Genomic DNA, 26,644 nt, shown 5'->3' with positions numbered 1-26,644 from the left:
TTTGTACTTCATTGATAAATAAGAACTTGAAATTTGGCAGATATTTTCTTATTTGAAAACAAATTCACCCCCAACTCTAGAATAGTAAGGAAACGTAGCACAAACACTATTTTTAAACAGGTTTTGTAGGGCACCCCACAGTAGCGGGGGCTTTGGGCCCCATTTTTCCTTGCGTAAATCAGGGGCTGTTTAACATAATTTGAAGTTTGTTATTGTATTATAATTATATTTTCTGCTATGCCGGCCTGAAAGAGTTATTTCTACGTTTAGCCTAGCTTAACTCCTATTGCTGAAAATAATGAAAAAATAAAAACCAGGTTAGACAACCGGATCATATGCAATATCCGGTTATACCGCACATCGGCAGTCATAGTGATGCACCTCCAGAAATAAAAAAATAAAATAAACTCGGGGAGAAAACAAAGGTTTTAAGTTACACTGTTTTACTCAGACGTGCAATGACATGCATGACATGTTTGACATGTAATGATAAGTGGTTGGTTTTTGAAGTCTCAATTTAAGGTTTATATTGCCATGTGTAATTAAATTGCAGTAACTGCAAAAATTTTCACTTTTTTTTTTTTTTTTTTTTTTTGCATTTTTGTCATCTTTTGTACGTTAGCTTTACTGTACACGCTTGCTAATTTTCTTTCCGCTGAATAAAAGGCGGATTTCAGCATTTCCCTATTGTTAGTATTGAATCAAAAACCAGTTTCTTCAAATATCTCGAAAATTCATTTCCGCAGATACTGTCGTTTCCCAGACCACGCAGTATAGTAAAACCCTTCAGTTTTAAAAACTTAAAAATGTGCCATTCTTTATTATATTTTTACGCGTCACCAGTTATGTAAGTCATCTTTGTGCGCGAATATTGTGGCGAAAAGCGCATTATAGCACTTGTTGCGTTTTTCCAAACTGTTGAAACGGGCTACTAGCGTCGCTCGCAAATCAAAGAAAAAGAAAAAAAAATTAAACACCATACAATTGACATACAACGATAAGCGAAATATTAAATGCCACTAAAAGAATTCGAAATTGTAGTAGAAGATGCAATTATGTATTCCAGAGATTAAATGCTACTTAAATATTCACATTCAAAAATTTACGACCCCGCTCATGCTAGGCGCACAGTTTTAACATTAAAATCAAGGCCAAACATCACACGCTTGATCAACTTACTCGTGAAACGAAGGATTTGAGTGTTAATGTGATCCCCGCCCTCCTTTCTCTTTACGCTCTGGGAATCACAAATGTTAATGCATTGGTTATCTTAAGTGACTAATTGTCTTGGATAATGACTCACCCACGAAGCTCACGTTGAACGTTTTATTTTTTTCAATATTATTTATAGTAATATTTTGGAAAGTTTAGATGCTCAGCTTGTATGCTTATATTGTAGATTTTGCGAATCATAAAAAACCGACTCGAGGAGCTGAGTGCAGGGGCGGATACAGGGGAAGGGTTATGGGGGTCATGACCCCCCCCTCCTTAAACTGTCGACTCTATTACACATCCAAATTGCATTGAAACAATTTGTGAACAAAAAGTAAACGATTGTAGTATTTTTAAAAAAACGTTTTTTTTTCCTATTAGACGCCATTTGGTGTTTTTTTATTGACACTCAAGCAGTTTTAGAGATTTTTCGCAACCAAAAGCGTATGTTCGTTCGTAGGGGAAGGGGGTGGGGGGTCATTCCTCTGCATAATCTACCTCAAAATGGAGTCTGTAACCGCCCTGGCTGAGTGCTGCGGTTTGGAATAATTTAATGTTTCCCGTGTGTGGAAAGCAAGCCGTGTGTGGAACAAAAGCCAAGAGCAGATAAGCATGCAGCTTAAAAGACAAAAACAGCGGATTAGCCAAACACCAATGACAACGTTATAAACCGATCAGGAACCAATAGGAATGCAAGCAAAGGCCAAGAGCTTTCTCTTAGGTACGAACCCAGAAAGAAAGAATTCAATTGGACAAAGATTAAGCCGAAGCTTAAACAAAAAGAAAAGAAATTGTCAGTAACCGTGAACAGCAAGAAAGGAAAAGCTGAATGGAAAACCATGAAATAAAATAAACAGAAACAAAAAATATTCGGAAAAAGGAAAAATAAAGATAAATAGAAGAAAATGGGGGGGGGGGGGGGGGGGGGTTGTCAATCAAGACAAAAAGGTAAAAATAAACAAAGGAAGATAGATAAAAATGAATGGAAAAAAGGGGGGGGGAATGGGGAAAGGACAGTATTAAAGATATGGGAGCCAAATATTAGAAAAATATGGAGCTGCTCTAAGATCGTTAACTAAGTTAGAACTGTTCCTCAAAATATGAAAGGATTCCCAAAAGTCAAGATCTGATGAATTGGGGCATTTTTGGATAATCGGATAAGAGTTAAAATCAAAAGAATGATTCGAATCCCAACAGTGTTGAGCAATACTAGACTTATTTAATTGTTGTTTTTTCACATAATTTTGATGCTCTTTCAAGCGAATTTTTAAAGCACGCCGAGTCTGTTCAATATAGGCAAGTTTACAACTACAATTAATTCATTAAATTCCAACAATTAAGAGGGTGAATAGGATCAATAAGAGAAGAGAATGAAAGTTTATTCTGTCAAAATTGACAAAGTAATCTTTCGGTCGAAATTGGCTTTACTCTGAGCTTCGATCCAGGAAACTAGGAAACATTTATCGCTTATTGAACGTGAACTTTTGATTTACATCTTTCGGTTTCCAATTCCATTCCCAACTTTAACATTATTGACAGAAATTCTTGGTCTAGAACCCTTCGTACCTCTGATAAACATCAAATTGTTTTGAAAAAGAAATTAGCTATGCTTTGTAAATCTTCTCATGCGGTTCCTCTTGATAATTTACCTGTTGTTAATAAGAATGTTGTTGTTAATCTTTCTAGCGTTCCATTAAGAAATTCTCAAATTGAGGCTCTAAAATGTAATGATAATTTTGCTTTGAGTGTTAATCCTTCTTTTTCAAAGCTTATTGCTCCTGTTGAGAAAGCTTTTAAATTTAGTGCCTTAACTTCCTCTCAAAAAGATTCGATTCGGCATCTTATAGCTTCTAACATTGACTTTAACTCGAAAATTTCTAAACCTGTATTTGCTAATATTGTTAGCCGTTCTGCTAAAGACTTAGTTTCGAATTCTGATCTGGTTGTTACCAAAGCTGACAAGGGTAGCCAAATTGTTGTTCTTGACAAATCATCTTATGTTGATAAAACTAATGATTTGATTTCTTCTGGGCCATATGCTGAAATTTCTAAAGATCCTAGTGATAAAGAGTTAAAAACTATTTCATCTGCAGTCAAGTCTGTTAAGTCTATTCCTTCAAATGTTAAACGCTCTGTTGTTCCATCTATTGCTAATTGTGCTAGATTTTATGCTTTACCTAAGGTGCATAAAGCTGGTATTCCTTTCAGGCCGATTGTTTCCAATAATGGTACGGCTTCGTACAAACTTGCAAAATATTTAGTCTCTGTGTTTTCTCCCCTTAGGAGTCACAATTTATTTACTATTAAAAATTCTGTTGAGTTTGTTAAAAAAATTCATAGTTTCGTTCCAAATAATTCCTTCATGGCTTCTTTTGATGTTAACTCTTTATTTACGAACGTTCCCGTCGAGGGTTCATTGTTATGCCTTCGTAGAAGACTTTCTGAATTTCATTTCACCAATACGGAAATTAAGGATTTAATTCTCCTTACCCGTACTTGTCTTAAGCAATGTTCTTTTGTTTTTAATGGGAAATTTTATATTATGTTAGATGGTTTGGCTATGGGAAACCCACTTAGCCCCATTCTTAGTGATATTTACATGCATCAATTTAAGGTTAAGCTGTTCCAAAAACTGCAGTTTCAATTTTATGTTCGGTATGTTGATGATTGTTTTGTTCTAATGAACCAGAATCAGTTTCGGAGTGATGAGGTTTTATCTATTTTAAACTGCATTGATCCTCATATTCAGTTTTCTTGTGAGAAAGAACGGAATAATTGCATTTCATTTCTTGATGTACTTGTTTCTCGTACTGAAATTGGTTTTGAAACTACTGTTTATCGCAAACCTTTTGCTGTTTCTTTACCTCCTCAATGACTATCGTCTCATCCTCCAAATCAAAAATATTCTGCTTTCAATTCTTTTGTTTATCGCGCAATTAATATTTGTTCTTCGTCGGAACTTCTTAAAGTGGAACTTAATTATCTTAAAGCTGTGGCAATTGATAGAGACTATCCGCCAACTTTGATTGATTCCATTTATAAAAAACTTTCAAATAAATCCCAAACTAATGTTCTTAACCGAACCTTCATCAGAAAGAATTTGGTTGTTTTGCCATTCTTTCCATCTGTAAGCTATCAGGTTGCTAAGATTCTAAAACGTTTCCAATTCCAGGTGGTGTTCTCTCCTATTAATAAACTTTCATTCTCTTCTCTTAAAGATCCTATTCACCATCTTAATTGTTGTGGAATTTATAGAATTAATTGTAGTTGTAAACTTGCCTATATTGGACAGACTCGGCGTGCTTTAAAAATTCGCTTGAAAGAGCATTAAAATTATGTGAAAAAACAACAATTAAATAAGTCTAGTATTGCTCAACACTGTTGGGATTCGAATCACTCTTTTGATTTTAACTTTTATCTGATTATCCAAAAATGCCCCCATTCATCAGATCTTGACTTTTGGGAATCCTTTCATATTTTGAGGAACAGTTCTAACTTAGTTAACGATCTTAGTGCAGTTCCATATTTTTCTAACATTTGGCTCCCATATCTTTAATACTGTCCTTTCCCCATCCCCCCCTTTTTTTTCCATTCATTTTTATCTATCTTCCTTTGTTTATTTTTACTTTTTGTCTTGATTGACAACCCCCCCCCCCCAATTTTCTTTTATTTATCTTTATTTTTCCTTTTTCCGAATATTTTTTGTTTCTGTTTATTTTATTTCATTTTTTTCCATTCAGCTTTTCCTTTGTTGCTGTTCACGGTTACTGACAATTTCTTTTCTTTTTGTTTAAGCTTCGGCTTAATCTTTGTCCAATTGAATTCTTTCTTTCTGGGTTCGTACCTAAGAGAAAGCTCTTGGCCTTTGCTTGCATTCCTATTGGTTCCTGATCGGTTTATAACGTTGTTATTGGTGTTTGGCTAATCCGCTGTTTTTATCTTTTAAGCTGCATGCTTATCTGCTCTTGGCTTTTGTCGGATGACTTTTCATCCATAAGCTCATCATTTTTTGCATTGAAAAAGGCGTTCCCTGTAACGCTGAAACACGTGTCTGCTGTAATTTACAAATTTGTGCTTCTACTTACGTTGTTTTGTCTTACTTTACTTAGTTGTAGTATTCACTCCCCGAAATTATAGTTTTTCGGTAGCATTTGGTATTGCGAACAGGACCGCTGAGAGCCAAGACGGGCCCCTTGTCAGTTTGGTCGCCGTGCCCTCCTTCACCCCTAAACTTTGCCAAATATATACTACTTCGATTCCGAGCCGGGCCTCCTCAAAGAACGGATCCCTAGTTTCCGACTAGGCTGACATGGTCTCTCGTCGGCCCTGATTGCGAATTATCTTTCAGGCAGCAATTATTTGAAAAGTAATTTTGAGCGGGAGCAAATGAGTAGAAAATGTATGGAATACATTATCTGAGAGAATGAATCTAATTTCACGCATCAATTCACGCGTCAAATGACATTCAGCATTGCCTGAAAGTGTCGAACCCTTCAATAGTAAGATAACATAAGATAAGAAATTCTAGTACTAAAAGAAATGTTGAAATTATACATGAGTGGAACGGTCAAACAAATCTTAATCCCTTAATCTGTTGTTGTACACAAAATTTAACAATCTCAAGAATTTGTTGCAAATTATTATAGCATTCTCGTAAGAGCAGGCATGTAATTACAAATAAGCTTCTAGTTTTTTTTCCACTAAAGCAACATTGCCGAAAAAATTCTAACTGCACAACATGCAATTATTTGTCGTAAAACCATGTTTTGAAAAGTACTCTACCGATTGGAGAGGAAGAAAGTTTTTTAATTTGATCGTACGTTCTGTTTTTTTTCAGAGTTGGCCTTATTGGGGACCTATGTTCCTTGTCTGGCCAAATCGTATTTCTTTGTTTAAACTGCTAAAAAACAAAATTAAAACTAAAGTTTTCACATTGAAATATTTTCTTTCTTTTATGAGTCATCTGATAAATATGCAACTCAATCAATTGAATGATAAATGAGCGAGATAGGTCTTAGAGTGTCCTTATTTGACGCATTAACCTTACGCAGTTCCCGTAAGTTAAACCTGAAAACTACTTTTTCCCGAAGTAAGTTGACAAAAACCCTAGAACTTGCATCACATCAATCTCTGATAGTTTTTTGTGTTCTTTTTCACTACCTATTCAAAAGTTAACAAAGTATTGCAGCACTTAGGTTTTAATCTAGGGTGACAAGATATTACTCAAACTATTGTCACGATAGAGTTTTAGCAATGTCATTACAATCTTGTATACGTTTTGGTAGTGAGTTACGTATCCTAATGATTTAAGATTAAAGACTCGTATCCCAGATGGTACGCGTAACATCAGTTGACAGCCATGGGGGCAAGAAAGTTGGTAGCATAAATAGCTTCATCTTTACTAGTTTGCCTACTTTCAGTAAAAGATATTTTCTGATTTCAAGGTTTAATATAGCTTACAGTTCCGTTAGTGAAAAAATGTACATATTTTTCTGAAATTTTACGATATTGATATACACAGTGATCTCGCACTACAACGCGATTTGACTTACACGAAATGCCCATAAAGCGCGTTTTTTTAAGAGTAGTGTATTTCATAGCTGACGCGAACTCTTCGCCCGTAACACGGGATTTTTCGGAACCAAAGCGCGAGATAAATAAATATAGACTTCGTGAATAGAGAGAGAGAGACTTTCCTCCGTTTAGCAGGGGCATCAGAAACGCAGTTCGGAAGCGCGTCATTGTAATAATCCCGAGGTGGATTGTGGAGGACACTATGTGACTGTATTTTTCTATCTGTCATGTTGGATTTGAGTTCATAAACGGTCCCAGTGACCAAGTACAAAAACTCGAAATGTACACTGCTCGACATTGAAAATGCAACACCAAGAAGGAGTGGTCAGAAAGTGATAAAATTTGGAAAAAAGAGAGACAGCAAGGAATAATAAATGATCTTAATTTCAAAATGATAGGCAGAATACAGAGCGAGAACGGCGTCGGGCTCAGTAGGATGTAGGACCACCGTGGACAGCGATACACTAAGAAACACGTTTAGGCATACAGTCAATAAGGGGGCGGATGGTGTCCAAAGGGATGACTCTCCATTCCTTTCAACCATTTGCAACAGTTCGTCTTCTGAACGAGACAGGGACAGAGTCTGCAAAAGGCGTCAAATCACATCCCACACATGTTCGATTGGTGACAGGTCAGGAGAGTATCGTAGCCAGGGCAGCATCTGTGTGCCTTGGAGAGCACTGTGTGGTCGGGCGTTATCCTGTTGAAAAATTGCATTAGGTAGCCCTTGAAGGTAAGGGATTTCCACCGGTCGCAGCACATTATCCAAGTATTGTTGGGCCGTCATAGTGCCCTGAATACGAAATAGAGGGGAAATGGAATTGAACGCAATTGCGCCCCAAACCGTTATGCCACGTTGTCGTGCGGTGGGACGTTCCACAGTTACTGCCGGATTAGATTTGTCTCCACGTCGACGCCACACACGTATGCAGGAACTATCACTGGATAAACAGAAGCGAGATTCAACGGGAAATGGTTCTGTTTGACACGGGAACATTCAAAGTATCTTGCACCTGCTGCAGAATCGAGGAACAAGTGACTTGCTTGTTGGTGGATGCGTCGATCCACGCGTTCTGACGTCACTCTGGCTGCCTCTGCACCCCTCAATCTTGCCACATTTCGTTGTTCCAACCATCTTCGGCACATCCGATGCACCGTGCTCGCATCCATGTGGGTATCAGCTGCGATTTGACGTGCGGACCAACCTCCCCTTCTCAGTCCGATCACCATACCTCTCGATCACCATACCCTCCTTCGTTATCGGCGGCCTGGCATTCTCTCGTGTTACACGTATCTTCCAAGACAAAAATAAAATTTCTTCGATAATTCTCCAGTCAGAAATAACGACACGAATATTGCCCATTCTGCAAGTTCCTTCCCTTATATCTTACTTCACGTTCGTCGGAGAGCTGCGCATTTCACATCATTTACATAACTCAGTGATGTACGTCTACTATTTGCATAAATTTCGGAACACTGCTTCTTGGTGTTACATTTTCAATGTCGAGCAGTGTATGTTGTCAATAAGACAAACCAAATCCGTTTAGCTTCACCGAAGGAAGAAGTTCTCCCACAGTACTAATCTGAACTTTGCTTTGTTAGTGTGTACGATTAACTACTTAGTATTTCACATCTATTTTCTTCATTCTAAATGTGAAAGTTAATTAATGCCCCCTAAGCGTGCCGTTTCATCTAAAACTAGTGAAGATGGAAAGAGAAAGTTTCTTGCAACTAAAGAAAGACTTCGTGCATCGTAGCAGGATTTTACGTTGAGCAACACAGTTTTTTATTTATTTACATTTTTAAATAGAGTACGAATTTTGTTCTTAATGTAGGAAATGGCAATGTATTGTTTTGGAACGGCGTAAAACAATTTGAGGGTGCTCATAAGTGTCTGAAGTAATAGTTTATGTTCATCAAATTGACGTTTCTTATACACGCCCAGGAGAGGACACAGATTACCATTTTAGGGGGGCTTTACCAGCCGAGGACTGCAGTTGGTCACTGGAGTCTGGTCAGTGCTAATTCTGTATTAGCTACCAGTTTGTTTGGCACTCATGGCTTTCTTAAGAGGTTTTCCGCCTCCATCTCGGTCACTCCTATGCCGGGCTGATGAGTGCTAATAAGCACGAAACTGCAATCCTCGACTTGAATTGACTGAGTTGAAGGTGTATTTCATGTACACCTATAGTTGGGACAAACTTAATCTGGTAGCGTCGTAATGCTGTGATTAGGATCCACGTTTCCTTCATAATGCTGCCAGGGTGAGTAAGATTCTGAAATCATTTACATTTTATTCATAAATTATTTAAACAAAATGTGGGAGCATAATAGCGTCGACGGTTCAGAGGGGGGGGGGGGGTCATGACCCCCCATAACCTTCACCCTGATCTGCCCCAGTACATATCCTTTTTTTCAAGGCTAAATTTTGACTTTCTCGAGTGATCTTAGAACGCATCCTTCGCGTAAATCGAGACTTTACTGTATACATACACTCACCGGCGACAGTAGTTGGAGAAAGTCACTTTTTTTGCAGTAGTACTTTTAGTTGATTTATTCTCAAGGAAAAATACTTTTGATATGTTTACAATAGTTGGAGCAAACTAAACCTGGCAGGACCGTAATGCTGCGATAAGGATCCGTGTAGCATTCACAACGTTGTCAAGTTAGATTACCCCAGCTATAGTAGTTTTTTTTTTTCAGCTTAAATTAATATCGTAATATATTAAGTTCGAAAACTTTTTTTCGAAAGAAAGAAATTTTATTGGCATGACATAATTAATTACATCATTTTTCTGCCACTAAGTCCCAGTTACGTAAACTACCTTTCCGAGTTTTGAGGCAAGTGGGAACACTGCATTTATTTCACGTTTCTTCAAAGTTTTGAGATGTACCTCTACAGTCGATATATTTTCCCCCTCTTACAACTATAAAACGAAATCCATCAATCGAACTTTCCACGAACAATTACAACTGGAATTCTTTTGTGCGTAATCCACCATTACATAATAACCGACAAGACCCTCTTATTCACAACTTGCATATTTCCCACATCAAAACAAAAACAAAGTCGCGAAGTGTGACGTTGAAATTATGTATTATCTTAATTCTCATTTCATCATGTTTATGCTTCTCATGATGTCTCGACGGAAGTAATTCGTAAATTTCTGGACGTGATCTCCCCTCGGAGCAAGTTCTCGGTCCAAAACCACCTTGTCCTTATCTTGTCACAACTGCAACAGGTAGCCAGAAGCTACGCTCTCTGTAGCGTGTAAGACTCTCGAAACCTCCTACAAGGAAGGAAGTGAATACTTTTTCTCTGACAGATTCGCATTAATTGTGCTTAATATTTCGTGCAGTAAATTGCTGCCCGCAATCGGCTTAACACCGGATTATGACGTTTGTTAAATAATTTCTTTTAGAGGTTAATTACACAAAATTAATGGTATATGGATCAGTCCGAGCTGCGTCATTATCTATTTGGGCTGCTTCTGTTGTTAACTCTGCGTTAATGATTAATTTTTAAAATGACAAGATTTAATATTTAGCTATGTTTTCATTTTTTACTTTTTCATCTGCGTTGATTTTGTCCTTTCTTAGCCAAAAACAGATACGATATTTTTTTTTTTTGATGGGGGGGGGGGGGCAATGTTTTTGCGTCCTAGAAGTTCCAAAGGAGAAAAATTGAAGCGTTTTATTTTGCTACTTGCTATACTCGCACCGCTGTGCTCGTGTTATAAGGTCGAAAAAAAGAGTTATTTGAGCGTGAGTAATTTTCCTTTGTTCCTTTTCATTTCGAAAAAGAACGAGCTGATGTGTGCCTCACATGATTTCATTTTACTCCAATTTAATGCCATTTTCCCATTATTGGTCATTTTCATGTGATTCAATAGCTTACTCTCTAAATATCACCAACAGTGGCCAAATTGAAACCAGATTTAAAAAAAAAAAAAAAAAAAAATCGCCAAATTTGTCGCCAAGTTGGCGACAAAACTTGGCGACCAAAAGACTGGTTTACATCGAAATTAACAATGATTTCCTGCCAAAAAAAAAGAAAAGACCCCCTTTGAAACACCCGAATGCAACCGAAAAGGTAGGTGCCCAACTAGACCCCCACTAGGAGTCTACGTACAAATTTCAACTTTCTAGGACATACCGTTCTTGTGAGTTATGCGACGTACATCCGCACATGCGCCCATACATACGTACATACAGACGTCACGAGAGAACTCGTTATAACTAACTCGGGAATCGTCAAAATGGATATTTCGCGTGTCTATACGTTCTTAGGCACTTATACACGTGTGGTCGAGTCAAAAAAAAAAAAAAAAAAAAAAAAAAAAAAAACTGAACATTCATTCGGGGGTGAACAAAACGGAAATTAATGTCGATTTTTGAGTGAAAATTTTTTCGCGAATACAATATTTCCTTTTTTGTAAAAGGAAGTAAAAAAAAGAAGGTGTTACGTTAGTTGAAATGTGCACACAATAAATTTACTTGAAGTCCAACCGTATTCTGTGAAGTAATAAAAATTCTACTATATTTATTTACTTATCTATTGAAACTATTGCACTCTACAAAAAAAAAAAAAAAAAAAAAAAAAAAGCAATTACAGTGGCGAAAATAATATAAAAATAGCAATTAAAGCAGAATATAAATTTAAAATACGGTAAAACCTGTGAAGTTGACCACCTGTTTTAGTTGACTGCTTTTATCAGGCACAGAACTAGCCCTTATCACATAAAACAACCTGTTTAAGTTGACCATTAAAGAAGTGCACCGCAAATGGTCAACTTGCACAGGTTTCCCTGTATTAAAACATATAGACTTAAAATTGTAAATGACTTGTTAAAAATGCCTAAATCACGACAATAAATGTTAAAAGTTTGTAAAATTTAAAGAGACAAAAATTACTCCTAAAAGTCCTATTTGGGACAGAAAGTTGGATCGAATTAACAGTATCAGAGCAGTCAATTAAATTATTTAGTGCCCTATAGAAAAAAAAAAAAGACACAGAAGTTCACGGCGTGATTTAAGTCTGGGAACATTATAAATATTACACAAATAAGAGTAAGAATAAGTCAAAAAATCGTGATTATGAGTTTTGTAACACAAGTAATAAGCACATTTGGATTGAATCTGCTCAAAAGCTTTAGCTTTATTATTGTAGTAGGGATTCCAAATCAGACTATAGTACTCAAGTTTGGAGCGCACAAGACAGAAATAAAGCGTTTTAAGCGCTTGCTCATTAGAAAAATTCCGAGTCTTACGTTTGCGAAAACCCAGAACTTTATATGCTTTAAAAATGATGATTTTAATATGTTGCGTAAAATCGACTGTAACTCAAAACACTGCATTTACTAATATATTTAAATAAAACTTATTCTCCATGCACCACCGGTGCAGATTATCCAGATCAATCTGTAAGAGTAGCTTCCGAAATAGTACGAATGTGTCTAAATAGTTTTAAATCATCAGCGAACAAAAGGGAGTCACAGTATTAGAAAGTATTACAGATATCATTTAAGAATAAAATAAAAAGCAAGGGTCCTAAATTAGAGCCTTGTGGCACACCAGAAGTATTAGTAAAATCATTCGAAATAGCACCATTGAAATAAACAAATAACATTCGACCACTTAAGTATAAAAAAAAAAAAAAAAACAGTCAGTACGACTGATATGAAAGCCAGTGTGATTAAATTTCCCCAAAAGAATACCGAAGTCAACCTCATCAAACGTTTTTGCAAAATTAGTGCAAATTGGTACTCGTAGAACGCTTGGAAAAAAATCATGTTGACCAGGTAAGAATTAAAATTTTTAATCTTTTTTTTATTTTAATTTCTGTTTTTTCTCTACTTACTTTTGTAACCTGGTGTCATGGTCTGTGGAACTCGAGGAAACTAATTTTCTTTACTAATAATAAAGCTCAAAGTCTCTCTGTCTGGACGTCTGTGCCGCGCATAGCACCTAGACCGTTCGTCCGATCTTCATGAAGTTTGGCACAGAGTTAGTTTGTAGCATGGGGGGAGTGAACCTCGAAGCGATTTTTCGAAAATTCGATTTTGTTCTTTTTCTATTTCAATTTTAAGAACACTTTCCGGAGCAAAATTATGATAAAATCGACAAGTAAATTACGAAATTATCATGACGTGGAATGGGAGAGCGAATGAACATAGCCAATTGGCGAGAAATTTGTCATCCATTATTTGTAAATATACAGGCAAACCGAATAACTTTTTAATTTTCAACTACGGGCAAAGCCGTGCGGGTACCACTAGTTTTTATATTAAAAAAATGAAGATGGGAAAACCGAAACATTACATGCGAAGGAGAATTCAGAAAACTGGGGCGAGACTCAACATTCTGAAATCAGAAAGTTTAAAAGATTGAATTATTTTTGGCTAATGTTATTTTTATTCATTTAGTTGAAAAATAAACTTTTTTAAAAATGATAATTGGTGGCTTTGTTCCCAGCTATGATCACCACACAAAAAATGAAATTAAAATGGTTAGCGTTCTAAGTTAGGAATCAGGAACCCTAACTTGAGACCAGAAATATTTTTTGTTCTTTTTTTAAATGACATGTTTACTACACATATGAGGCAGTGGGAAGCAAAGGGATTAAGTGGACACTTTCAAGTTTTGAGTTGCATGCGTTTAAGATATCATCCTAGGTTGACTTTCATTGAATTTTTCTTTATAAATCTTGCTATACAGCAGCACCTACCAGGTCTACTAATTCTTATCTCTTGCCCCAAGACAGGGGAGAGGGTCCCCTACTATTTGTACTGGTTATCTCCAAATTTTTAATCTTGTCACTTACATCCCTTTTTGCTGCTCACTACCTCATACAGGGTGTTCCGTTTATTTTCGCAAACGTTAGGTCTAGATGTATACTTCCAATTGCAAAAATGTTCAAAATCAGATGCAGAGTTAAGATATTGAAGGTTTGAAGCAAAAAATAAAAATGAGTCAAAAATACAAAATTTAACTTTTTAAACGGGCCCCAGGTCCCCTAACTAATACTTAGAGAAATAATCTCCATTGAAAACTATAACTGACACAAAAAACTTGACATTTGTGCGACAAAAACTCAAGGAGATATTCCAGTTTAAAGCTTTAAAGGACCATACAGAATATGAGATTGAAACTTATCGCTCTTTCAGAAGAATGACAGGTCGTCAAAGAAAGAAAAACAAAGTATTTTTATTTGTCATTGTTGTTCCAAAATAAATGCAAATATTATGCAGCGATACTCAAAAACTCACTACAAAACATCGAACAATTTGAAAAACCACACTCTATCCACACATATAATTTTAAACATTTATTAACCGCTATATTTTCTCCCAAAAGGTGTTAGTGACGGCGAGTGAAAAGTGGTGTAAGTCACAAAACGCTGCGTTTCATATCTCGGTTAATAATTGTCGTACTAATTTCAAACTTTTTGTGTTGGAATTCTTTTTCAATGGGAATTTTTTCCCTGAACATAAGTTAGTGAACCTGTGGCCCGTATAAAAAGTTAAAGTTTGTATTTTTTGACCGATTTTTATTTTCGCTTCAAAATTTCAACATCTTAACTCTGCATCTGATTTTGAACATTTTTGTAATTTGAAGTATGCATCTAGGACTAACGGTTACGAAAATAAAAGTCTTGCAGGTTAAAACGGAACACCCTGTATATACCTTGCCCTGAGGTAAAGCGTAAAGGCTCTTCCTAAAAGCAGAATTTTTTTTTTTCAAATTAAAAACCTGTGATTAATATAATCAATAGCCAATGTTTTGAAGCACAAAACGTTGGTTAATTAATTATTTTAATTTCCATCACAAAGGTATTTATTCTTTACTATGATTAATATGCTACCAAAGGTAAAAATTGAAAGCTGTCCGAAGTATATTCTCTATTTCATTAAAATTGATATGAATTTACGTCATAGGGGAAAGCTGTATAGTTTTCTTTCTTTACATGCTATGGACATTGTTATGAAAACATATGTACAGGCTTCTGATAGCCTGGCCAAAATGAAACTTATTGAAAGCAGTAGGGGTTTTTTTTTTGCATGCAATGAGATTTGTAACAAAAACATATGTACAGGCTTCAGGAAACGTATAGGGCACGTGGTGTACTTGAGACTGTCGGCAGCCGGATGGAATCCTAACATTTGCGATAAGCTTTCGTGAAGAACAACACGATCTTTAAGTGAATCAATTAATCAACGTTTTGATGCACAAAAATTGCAAATTACTGCAGACACGTGTTTCGGTGTTATAAGGAACAGCTTTTTCAATGCAAAGAAGTATGAGCTTTCGGATGAAAAGTCATCCGAGAAAAGCCACTCTAGCTTTATTTTTAACTTTATTTTGGATATGTTTTGTGACGTGATTACAATTAAAAGAAATTTATTTTCATGATCGAAAATAATAATCGCTTTTGAAATATCGGATGCATTTTCAAAAAGCCCGGATGGCAAATTCCACACTAGGGGTACACGTACAACAAGATTTTTTTATTGGGGAAAGGTCGGTTTATGTTGGATTGGTAACTTAATGCAAGTCCAAAGACGGGGGGGGGGGGGGGACTTTAAAAACTACCCCATGGTGGCGCCCTTATTCCCCCTTCTTAACTCGAATCCTGACTATGCCCATGTCCCTTGCTTCTCCCCACTAACTTTGGGATCACATGGGGTTGGGAATATTGAACAAAATACGCAGCATGAGACGAAGTCAGTTTTTTTCCCCCCTAATCATTAAATGAAGAATGGAAGAGTAGTGAAAGTGAAGACTAAAATTTTACTGTGTGTTCATTGCACAATGCACAAGGTCATCTGTAAATGTGACAAGCGGATAAACAGTAAGTTTCGTGGCAAAAATGCCTCAAAAAGGGTCATATTACTTACCTGGGCGTTTTGTTGAATTTAGAGAAATGCACTATTTTATACAAATCGATGTTTTAATTTCATTTATTTATTTTTGCAAACGGTATTTTTTTCGCATTAATATTGTTGGTATATATATATTTTTTCGAAGTTTTCCGATTTAAAGCTATTCCGATTAAGCCGTTCTAATTAAAAAGGAAAGAAAAAAAAACACTGAGCTTTAAAACAATCAATGACTTATTTTCGGAATGTCACATGATTAAAAAAAATATCATTTGAATTTTGACGTCTTGAACTCAAATTATGTTTTTCGCAATCACAGATTGCGATAGGACTCTACTCGTTGAGTTTCTTTTTTCTGCAAATGGACTGGAATGATGTAAATGGAGAAGAAATTCGCCACCTGTCATATTTTTCTAGAGGTAATACGAGGCATATAATGATAAAAAAGAAATGGTCATTAGGATGCGGTGTTAAAGATCTGCTTGTTATGGCAAATTTGCACCAGAATACTCATTACAAAGATTAAGTCTACAGTGTATAACCTTCATGGTATTTTTATTTCTTATCAATCTCAAATGACAGGGACTAGTAATCTGGACATTTTATAATAAGGATAAAGTTTTGCTTTTTAAGTTCAATCTAGGTTGATGTTTTCTCTGAAAAAACGTAATTTAACAACCGTTCCCCTTTTAAAAGAAAAATCTGCCTGAGTTAAGCCTTGAATGCAAGCAAACAATTTGTAACCATAGGGACGAAAATTTGTCCTCTTAATGAACATTAAAACAACAAATTAGATTCATTCTCGTCGTCATGGCAATTTGAAAAACCAGAGCAACATCAACCTCGGCCAAGTGAACTTACTAAAGCAATTCCGTAATAGCCCCCCCCCCCAAAAAAAAAAAAATTTGAATTTTGACGTCTTGAATTCAAATTATGTTTTTCGCAATCACGAGTGTGTGTATGTAGGCGTGTGTGTTTGTGTGTACGGATTATGTGTATGTGTGTTTGTGTCTGTGTGCTTGCGTAAGTGTGTGGGCAGTTGTGTGTATGAATGTGTGTGTGTGGGGGGGATGTGTATGTGTGTGTAGGCATATGTGTTTGTGTCTGTGTGCAAACATGAATGTGTGGGCAGTTGTGTGTTTGTGTGTGTGTATGTTTTTGTGTGTGTATGTATGTGTGTTTGTGTGTGCGTGCGTGTGTGTAGTTGTGTATGGTATACCCGTGTATGTAGGACGGGGATGCGACCTGGAGACGGCTTTCGCTAGGGGTGCAGCATCGTGAGGAGCCCGTCGACGGTGCTGGTGCGGAGGGTGGTGGTGGGAAAAATCAAAGGACCTCAAAAACAGGTCAAATGAGAACAATAAGCAATCGTGATTGCTCAAAAAAAAAAAAAAAAAAAAACCGTTGGGGTGAGTCGTGCGCCCTATGTTGCAAAACATTGCCACAGCCATTCAATTTCCCTGACTAAAACCATCTCTTAGCCCCACATTTTCCTTTTCTTTGCACATTGTGTAGTTTAAAAATCTTTGAGACTTAGCATATGTTTTGAAAGTAACAAGTACTTTGTGTTTTCTCTCAGTCGAATGTCAAATAGCACTTTAGAGTAAAGTGACATTTATTCGCCTCCAAGAAATACAATTGATTTACAAGTCAGTTCCAAAAGCGTTTTTCCCAAACCTGTGCTTGAAAACTCGAAACTTAAAAAACTGCTAAAATACAAGTACATTCTGTCAGAAAATGTAGCTGTAGTTTTGCTATGCATCAAAATTTGTCTTCACTTTTTGATATTTCTCTGAATTTATGGTAAGAGATTTAAATCTACTGAGTGGATAAATTTTGAAAAAAAGAAAATGTTTCATACATGTTCTTTAAATTTTTTCTCGCCTGTAAAATGACAGTACCTTAATAACTAACTTGCTACTAACTTTCTACGTATCAACCTATGATGGTAAATTGCTTCTTCTACAAAAGCATATTGAATCAATCCGCAGTGAGCGAAGTATCACTTCTACTGGAAAATAAGTAATTCGGTTAGTTTTTCTACATCGATAACAAAATATTGATTCAGTAAGTTACCGCCCTATAGCCAGGGCTAAGGCAGAAATGCATGAAATACACCGCCAATACAAATTGTATTAGTTACCAGTTTGTTTTGCATTCTTGGTTCCTTAAGATGTTTTCCATCTCCAGCTCAGTCACTCCTATGCCGGACTGATGAGTGCTAATAGGCACGAAACTGCAGTCCTCGACTGGAATTGACTGAGCTGGCAGTTTATTTCAAAATATCGATGGTTCAAAACATCGATGTTCGGAATCAAAACATCGATGATATCAATACATCGTCCAAAACACATTGATATTTTGAAACATCGATTTCCTAAGGAAATCTAACAAATGCTTTTTCATATCTTTTTAAATATACGGTAAGAGATTTGACTCTATTGAATAGATAGAAGAGTTTGGATAGAAGAATTTAGAAAAAAAGAAAATGTTTCATACACATTAAAGAAAAAATTTCTTGCCTGTAAAATGACATTAAATTAATGACTTACTATTAAGTTTCTACGTATTTTTGCATTCTCTATAAAAACATATTGAATCAACCCGCAGTGAGCGAAGCATAATTTCTACTGCAAAAGGTACAGTAGATCCTCGTTTATCGTAACCTCGTTTATCCGGACTAACTGGGACGAAAGCAGTCCGGATAACCGAAAATCCGGATAATCCGGGTAGTGTGGAAAATAAACAAGGCAAATCCTTAAATAAGCACGCGTACCTTTTATTACAGCAAAAACAATGCTTTGTAACAATTACATAGGATTGTTTAGTATAATCCACACTTTACCATTTATATTATTCATTCAAACACATCATCATCGCTCCAAAGTGCACCATGACGTTTTTTCGTTGCAAAACATTTTGCGCAACCTTTGCAGAGTTGTACCTTTAACGAAAACAAAAAACAAACGATTGGTTCACTTATAATTCCGCTATCATAATTTAAAATAATTATTTCAAAAAGCGGTATATAGGACAATTTTTATCACTCGTCACAAATGAAGATCATGAAAGCTAAAATATTGCAGAAAAGAAATCGCTTGGGAATGGGGTCGTTTCCAAAATTTCAAAAATATTTTTTTCTGAAAGAACATGCTTAAAAACATAGGATCTAACCATTTTCTAAATAATTTGTTTAAGTTTAATATTTCTTAAAAAATTACTTAAATCGTTGCGCTTTCAGTGTTTACATTTCTTGCCGATGACATCACAAATGATGAAATGCCATTCTGTATTGCCATTCACAGAGCAAAATATTTAATTCGCATCTTTACTCACGTGTATTGGAACGATAGGGTTGATAGCAAGCGTAGAGCTTAATTTTAATTCGCTTCTTGATTATCATAACGTGGAAACGCGGTACAAAATGCGCCGAAGAGCATCATTTGTGACGTCATTAAGACCACGGTTTGGTTGAAAAATCGGACATTTTAAAAAATTATTTAAAGAATAACTGTTGGGAAAATGAAAGAATTATCTGGGTTCATGTTATTATTTTTTTTTGCTTATTCTATCAATTTCAGTGACTAAAAGTAGTACTTTTTGACTGAAGGAAACAACCCCATAATATTAATAAATATCATCTCTATTTTCGCATACAAAAATGGTGTTCATTTTTTTCTTTTTAATTTTGTTAAATTTAATGTTCTTTGCTGTTTATTTTCGAAGTACTATTTAAATTTAAGCACATCGATACGGTGATTGGGAATGATTGTTATTTTCAAAATCGCATCTAACTTCTAAGTTAAACTCTAAGGATATGATTGCTTCATGTATTTTGGAATTACTTTCAATCATTACGATTTTACTTGAGTTCTCTTTGTATGATGTAGTATGGATTCGTGCAAAATTTAAAATTTATAGAAACACGGAGTTTCCAACTATCGTTCATCAAAATTCGAAATTAAAAAATGAGTTATTTAAAACAAATAAATAAATAAAATAGACAACGTTTGTTCACAACTTGTCAGCAATTTTTGCTTGCAAAAACTTGATAAGCACAAATTCAACTCTTTTCATTTTTCTTTAATTTTATTTATTCATTTTAATTTTTTTTTTAAACTTAGAAATGTTCAAGTTTGCATCAGATGCTAACTACTACGGCTGTTGTACTGGAAATGATTGAAAAAACAATACAAATCAACTGGCCCATCATTTAGGGGTCAAAAGGAGGCAATTGTCTCCCCCAACTTTGTGAAGACATTAATGCATTCGGAGTGGTTTTTGTTGTCTATGGGTTAGATTTGCAATGAGTTGCGTTTTCACCACTCCCTCCCCCCCTGGAAAAATTTGAAATGACGGACCTTGCAGGGCCTGATTACTGAACAGGCCAATAGGCAGAGGCCAAGGGCCCCTTTTGTTTGGGGGTCACCAAATCGCTAAAATTGTTTTAGTCAATGGTTGAAATTGAGAGGTTAAACTACAGGGGGACCCAGAAAATGCAGATTAGCTTGGAGTCTCCCGATAATTCAATTGTGCTATGCAAGTCTCTTATTGCCAATAATTATATTGATGCAACAAATGGCTTTCGCATTCGCAAATCATATCTTACAAGCAGAATATGAAAAACATTAAACGTGTCGCCATCTAGCGAATGACGTTCTAGTGAAATCCAAAAAACTACGCAATTTTAATTCAATTTTTTTTTTCTCTATTTTCCCCCCGAAACAAGTTTATGTTTGCCGTTAAAAATTTATTTGCAAACCATTTTTGAAGGTTGACTTGGCAGAAAAAAAATAGACGACAAACTTCAAGACTTTACTTTTAATTTTTCAGAGGGAAAGAGGGGAAAGTAGGGGGAGAGGTAATAATTCTTTACAAAGAAAGATTTTTTAGTGCTTTTCTTTTGCTGTTTGTCGTTTATTATATTGATTAAACTTAAAAAAAAGCTATTTAAGAAGAGGAGGGAAGAGAAGGGGGGAGTGAGTGAAACGAGCATTTGTAAAAATGGGAGAAAAGCGTCAAAATGCACTTGTCTCTAAAATCAAATAAATATCGAAATTTAAGGAGAAAAGGGTTTGAAAAAAGCCTCGTTAGTAAGCTCAATTAATATTATTTAAAAAATATATTCAAGGCAGATAAAATGAGTAAATGATCAGCGCCGCCGAGAGGGTGTGTCAGCCAAGTAATAAACTGGGAACTGGCTAAGGTTGTGGGAAGGGAGGAGTCCGACAATAAAACTGACATGTGGCCCGCCTTGACTCTCTGCGTCGATGTGAATAATTAACTTCAAAATCATATCAAAAAGTGTTATTGTCTTTAGTAGGGGAGACCGGGGATAGAGAGTGTTGACTAAATTTTGACTTAAGCTCGTATATCTTTGATGTTTAACTTAATATGACAAAAACAACAATTGCTACAGATAGAACTATTCAAGTACCTAAAACACTATAATATGACCTATATATTCATCACTATAATACTTATTTAGCCGGTTTTATAAACTCCTGACGTTTGGTCAACCTACCCCATGTCCGGGGTAAGTTAACCATACGCATGGGGTAGGTTGACCTAGGCAGTAATTACTGTAAATAAAGAGTAGTATAAAATAAAACAGCAAAATTTACTAAATGATTGAAAATTTTTATTTAATATAAGCAAACTTAAATTTGAGATCCATTCTCCGTTCACAAAGAATTTTGATAAATGTAACAATCTTTAATTCTCTTATTTTAAAGATTTAAAACAAAAAATTAAAAATAACAATAAGTAAGATTAATTCTTTGTATACTTTCTGTTTCACCCTTAATTGTAACTTTAATTATTGTAATAAATTCGCTAATCAATTAGTCTACCGACCATCATCATTAGTCTACCTACTCCCAACAAAATTTGTCTACCAGCCTCTGAAACCATTTTGAATTTTACCTGCTCATCATATGCAAACTCTGGCACTAACATAAAAGCAATACTGTGTTATATATAATAGAACTATTAATTGAAAGAATAAACAATAAAAAACAAATGTTGCAAGAAAAAAACTTTATTTTGAAAACGTTTAATTTTTAATTAATTTTTTTGAATGTCCGATTTTTCGAACAAGGCGTGGTTTTTACGACGACACAAGTGATGAACTTCGGCCCGCTATTCCACTAACGCGCTGAATCTTACTTTTATTGTTTAGCGCGTTTCCACGATATGATAACAAAGAAGCGATTTAAATATTGCGCTCTGCGCTAATGGCATCAGTGAATAGCATTTCATCACATGTGATGTCATGTGCAGAAGCTCAAAAAATTAAATTGAATCTGAGCTCAAAAAATTAAATTGAATTTGCACACCGATTCGTGATTGCGAAAAACATAATTTGAATTTATGATCTCAAATATAAAACTAATATTTTTATTTTTGGTTATTACTTTGAATAAATACATGGAAACAAAATTTTATTTATTTCAGATAAATACATAATTTAATCCACCTAAGTTATGTAGTGCCTATGTCACATATTACATTAATTTGTACTGCACGAGTTCGAGTTTGAGAGATATGCGAGGAATCTTGTCGTCGTGTGTTCATGTCTACATTACGAGGGAATGTAGTTTTCTTTATATTCGTGTTGTCGTCACTTAGACGGGTTAAATAAAGCGTGCTAATGGAAAACAGTTACTCGTTATTTCACCACAACATTCGACACTCTACCAAAGACATGTCAATAGCTAATACAATCTGGCAGCAGCTGTGAAAGTTGCTTTGTTTTCGATCTAGGGTGGTAGAGATGATCTGGAATGCATCAGTGGATTTTAGAGAAACATCTTGATTTCAACTATGTCGAAGAAGATTATTTATTTCCTAGGTTTAAAACATATCAAACTGCATCATGGTTATTTCAAAGGAACATGAAGCACATGATTTTCATAACTGAGAAACGTTAGGAATGAACTGCTTTTTTTAAACATCACTTATCAATTTTGGCTGTAGCTGCATATTATATATATATATTTTCAAATCTATTGCAAATTTTCACGTAAAATAAAAAATAAATGCTGCAATCAACTAACTAATTCTAAGAAAATTTTTTTTTTTTTTTTTAATTTTTTATTTTTTTTTAAATCAAAACCAGCTCTACTTATATATAAAAAAAAATAGTTTGAATTTTGACACCTTGAATTCAAATTATGTTTTTCGCAATCACGTGTACGTGTGTATGTAGGCGTGTGTTTGTGTCTGTATGCAGGCATGAGGGTGTGTGTATGTAGGTGTGTATGTGTGTGTGTGTGTAGGTGTGTATGTGTGTGTGTAGGTGTGTATGTGTGTGTGTGTAGGTGTGTATGTGTGTGTGTAGGTGTGCATGTATGCATATGTGTGTATAGGATATGGACGCAACCTGGAGACTGTTTTCGCTAGAGGAGCAGCATCGGGAGGGGCCAGTCGAGGGTGGTGCTGCAAAGGGAGGCGGGGGGAAAATATAATCATAGGTAATCAAAACAGTCAAATGAGAACAATAAGCAATGTGATTGCTCAAAAAAAAAAAAAAAAAAAAAGCAGGTGATAAAATTCATTTCCTGCTCTTACGATTTAATTTTTCGAAAAGATTGTTTTTTCATCTGAAAAATATTCGGTGAGTGACTTTATTCTTGTTTTGTATTTTTTAAATTAGCTGAATTGTATGATTATTTACCGAAATAAGTAGTTAGTATTGAGCTGATGCTTAAGTAAAACGAGTTTTTGACAGCCAGTTTTTGACATGAACAAGAGAGATTTGTTTTTTAAATCGCATTTGGGCGGGATATACAAACACAGAACCATCAAATTACGCAAAAAATAAGCATGCAGCATAAGGCATTTATTTCAGTTTTGACGTCTTGAATTCAAATAATGTTTTTCGCAATCGCGAACTGCGATGGGATCCGACTCGTTGGGTTTCTTGTTTCTACAATTGAAACGGAATGGAAATGGCCAAGAAATTTGAACCCGCCATATTATGAATAGTGATTTTCTAGAATAGGTCATACCAGGCATATCCATGAAAAACAATGGTGATTAGGATGCGGTGATGAAGTTTAAGAATTAATGGCCAATATCTACCAGTACACTTATCATGAAGATTATTTACAGCGCATAACGTTATGCATTTTTATTTCTTATCAATCTTAAATGGTAAGTATTAGAAATCTAGATATTTTGCATTTAGATGAAGTTTTGCTATTAAAGTTCATCTATAATGCTGTTTTTTCCTGAAAATAATGTGATTTTACACAAAAAACACTTTTTTTTGAAATGTAAAGTCTGCTTGAGTCAAGCCTTGAAAGGAATATGAAAGAAACCAAACAGCAGACGTTTTGTAACTATGACGACGAAAATTTCACTCTCTAAATTATTACAAGCAACCATCGTCATGGTTATTTGGTAAAACCAGAACAACATCAACTTTGGCCGAGTGAGGATGATAAGCAATTCGTAATTGTTCAAAAAAAAAAAAAAAAAAAAAAACTTTTGAAAATTCATGGATTTATCAGGTTTTGTTAATAAACGCGTCAAGTATAGGTTGGTTCGCTTCACATTAAATTAACACTACTCATAATTTGCGCTTTCCTTCTAAAACTTTTGAGGTAAACCCATGTTTACGCAAGTTAAATCAATACAGTCGACTCCCGCTACAACGCGATCCGACTTACGCGAAATGTCTGTAAGGCGATTTTTTCACCAGTAAAGAATTTTAGACCTAACGCGGATTCCTGGCCCGCAACACGAAAATTTTCGAAGGGAATCGTGGAGTGTAAGTATCGGCTTTGTTATTGGATATTAAATTTTTCTTTTCGTGAATGGACCTTCATCCCTTTAGCATCATTGAGAGCGGAAGGTCCCACACCATGCTAGTCTAAACATCGCTTATACAAATAACTACTCTTCATTTTCCATTTACTTTTTTGATTCTAAATGTGAAAGTTGATGAAATATAATGACACCTAAGAACGATGTTTCATCTAAAGTTTGTGAAGATAGAAAAAGAGAAAGTTTCTGACAATTAAAGAAATGCTAAAGATTACGTGCTTGAACAGCTGTAAAATGCGTCGAAGATAGCACGGCAATTAGGCATGAGTGAATCTTCCATTTGAACTGTTAAAAGTCAAAAACAGGAAATCCGTAAAATTTTACTGAGTGGTATCTAAGCAAGATGCAAAAATTATGAAAATGGAAGCTGCTCTTGTATTGTGAATTCAAGAAACCAGGAAAAGGGGTGGTGTCATAGATGGAAACGTTATGAAAGAACAAGTGAAGCAGCAACTGTATTGTGTACTTAACAATATATAAGAATAACTGTTTGATCACAGAGCATATATCATCATCATCTTCACTTTTTTTAAGTTAAAAATATCATTACTGGATGTACTGTGCATTACAAATATAGTGTATTTGTTTTTCTTACTACATACTGTACGTACCGTAGTGACTTATTTTTATGTCTTTCTTTCCCATTGATCATTGATTTTGTGCATCGTAGCAGTATTTTGTGTGGGATAAAACGTTAGTTTTTAAAAAATACAAATAAAACCTCAGTTTTTTTTATATAAGAAAGAGTAATGTATAGTTAAAAAATTGTTTTTAACAGTTTGAAGTGGTGTTTACAAGTGTCTAAAATAATTGGATATGTTTGTAAAAGTTTTTACTCATACCCTTTTCCACAACGCGAAATTTCAACTTACGCGAGTGACCTCGGAACGCATCCCTCGCGTAAGTCGGGACTCGACTTCTAAAACTTTCTATTTGCAATTGATTTTCCACCAATGTTGTATAGTATGTATATGTATTTTTCTTCTTCCAATATTTTTGCTTTTGCTCTACATAATCATCAAAACTTATGTGTAAGATAACATTTCAACAACAAATAAATCATTGATGATTAAAGTGCGCGTTAGCCTGATAAATCCTTGCAAGACAAATGTATTTTCCACTTACTTTACCGCCAAGTTGTGAGGCACTTATAAATAATCCTTAAAAGCAATCGGATTGCTAACAATGACCTTAATGGACATCGTTGATTGATATCTTTAGAGTGATTTTGAGATATTCACTACAGCGTATATAACTTGATGCCCAGCATATATGCTACTTTAGTTATTCATTAAACGTTCGTTGTTTTATGACTAAGTCTAAGTCTCTTATGATTTAGTAACTACTCTCTAGAAATCTTAATTTTTCTTTGGCTTTTTGAGAGCTAAATAAGTAGACAGTAATTATGGATTTCAAATAAAGAAGAATTTTGAACTTTATTTTTTTTGAGCGTCCTTTTGTGCTTAAGTATGACGCTTCGCGAAATTTTTGTTATCTCGGTAAAATAATCCTGATTTTATTAGTTACCGCCGTGATTGGTCAAAGTTACACAAAACTACGAGTACATTACACAGTCAAGTCCGCTTGTTAGAACATCGGTTAAAAGAATATTCCGCTTAATGTAATACATTTTCTAAGCACCAAACCGTAGTAATTCGTTATTTTGATCCCGGATAATAGCATATCCCGCTTATTATAATAAATTTTCGTGGAAAATTGGCTCTTCCTTTAAGCGGGTTCGACTGTACCTCAAATAAAAACGAGCTGATGTGTGCATCACATGACTTCCTTTTACACCAATTTAATGCTATTTCCCCATTATTGGCAAATTTTAATATGATTCAATAGTTAACTCTCTAAATATCAACAACGGTGGCCAAATTGAAACCAGATTTAAATTTAAAAAAATCGACAAATTTGTCGCCAAGTTGGCGACAAAACTTGGTGACCAAAAGATCGGCTATATATCACCAAATGTCCGCTAAATTATAGCACAACTTGAGTTTGCATCGAAATTAACAATGATTTTCCCCCAAAAAGGTGCAAAAGACCCCTTTAGAAACACCCGAATGCAACCAAAAGGAGAGGTGCACAACTAGACCCTACTAGGAATCTACGTACCAAGTTTCAATTTTCTAGGACATACC

Source organism: Uloborus diversus, chromosome 6 (genome assembly GCF_026930045.1).
Source record: "Uloborus diversus isolate 005 chromosome 6, Udiv.v.3.1, whole genome shotgun sequence".
NCBI lineage: Eukaryota > Metazoa > Arthropoda > Arachnida > Araneae > Uloboridae > Uloborus > Uloborus diversus.
The sequence above is the reverse complement of the archived record's forward strand: the minus strand, read 5'-3'. Positions refer to the sequence as shown.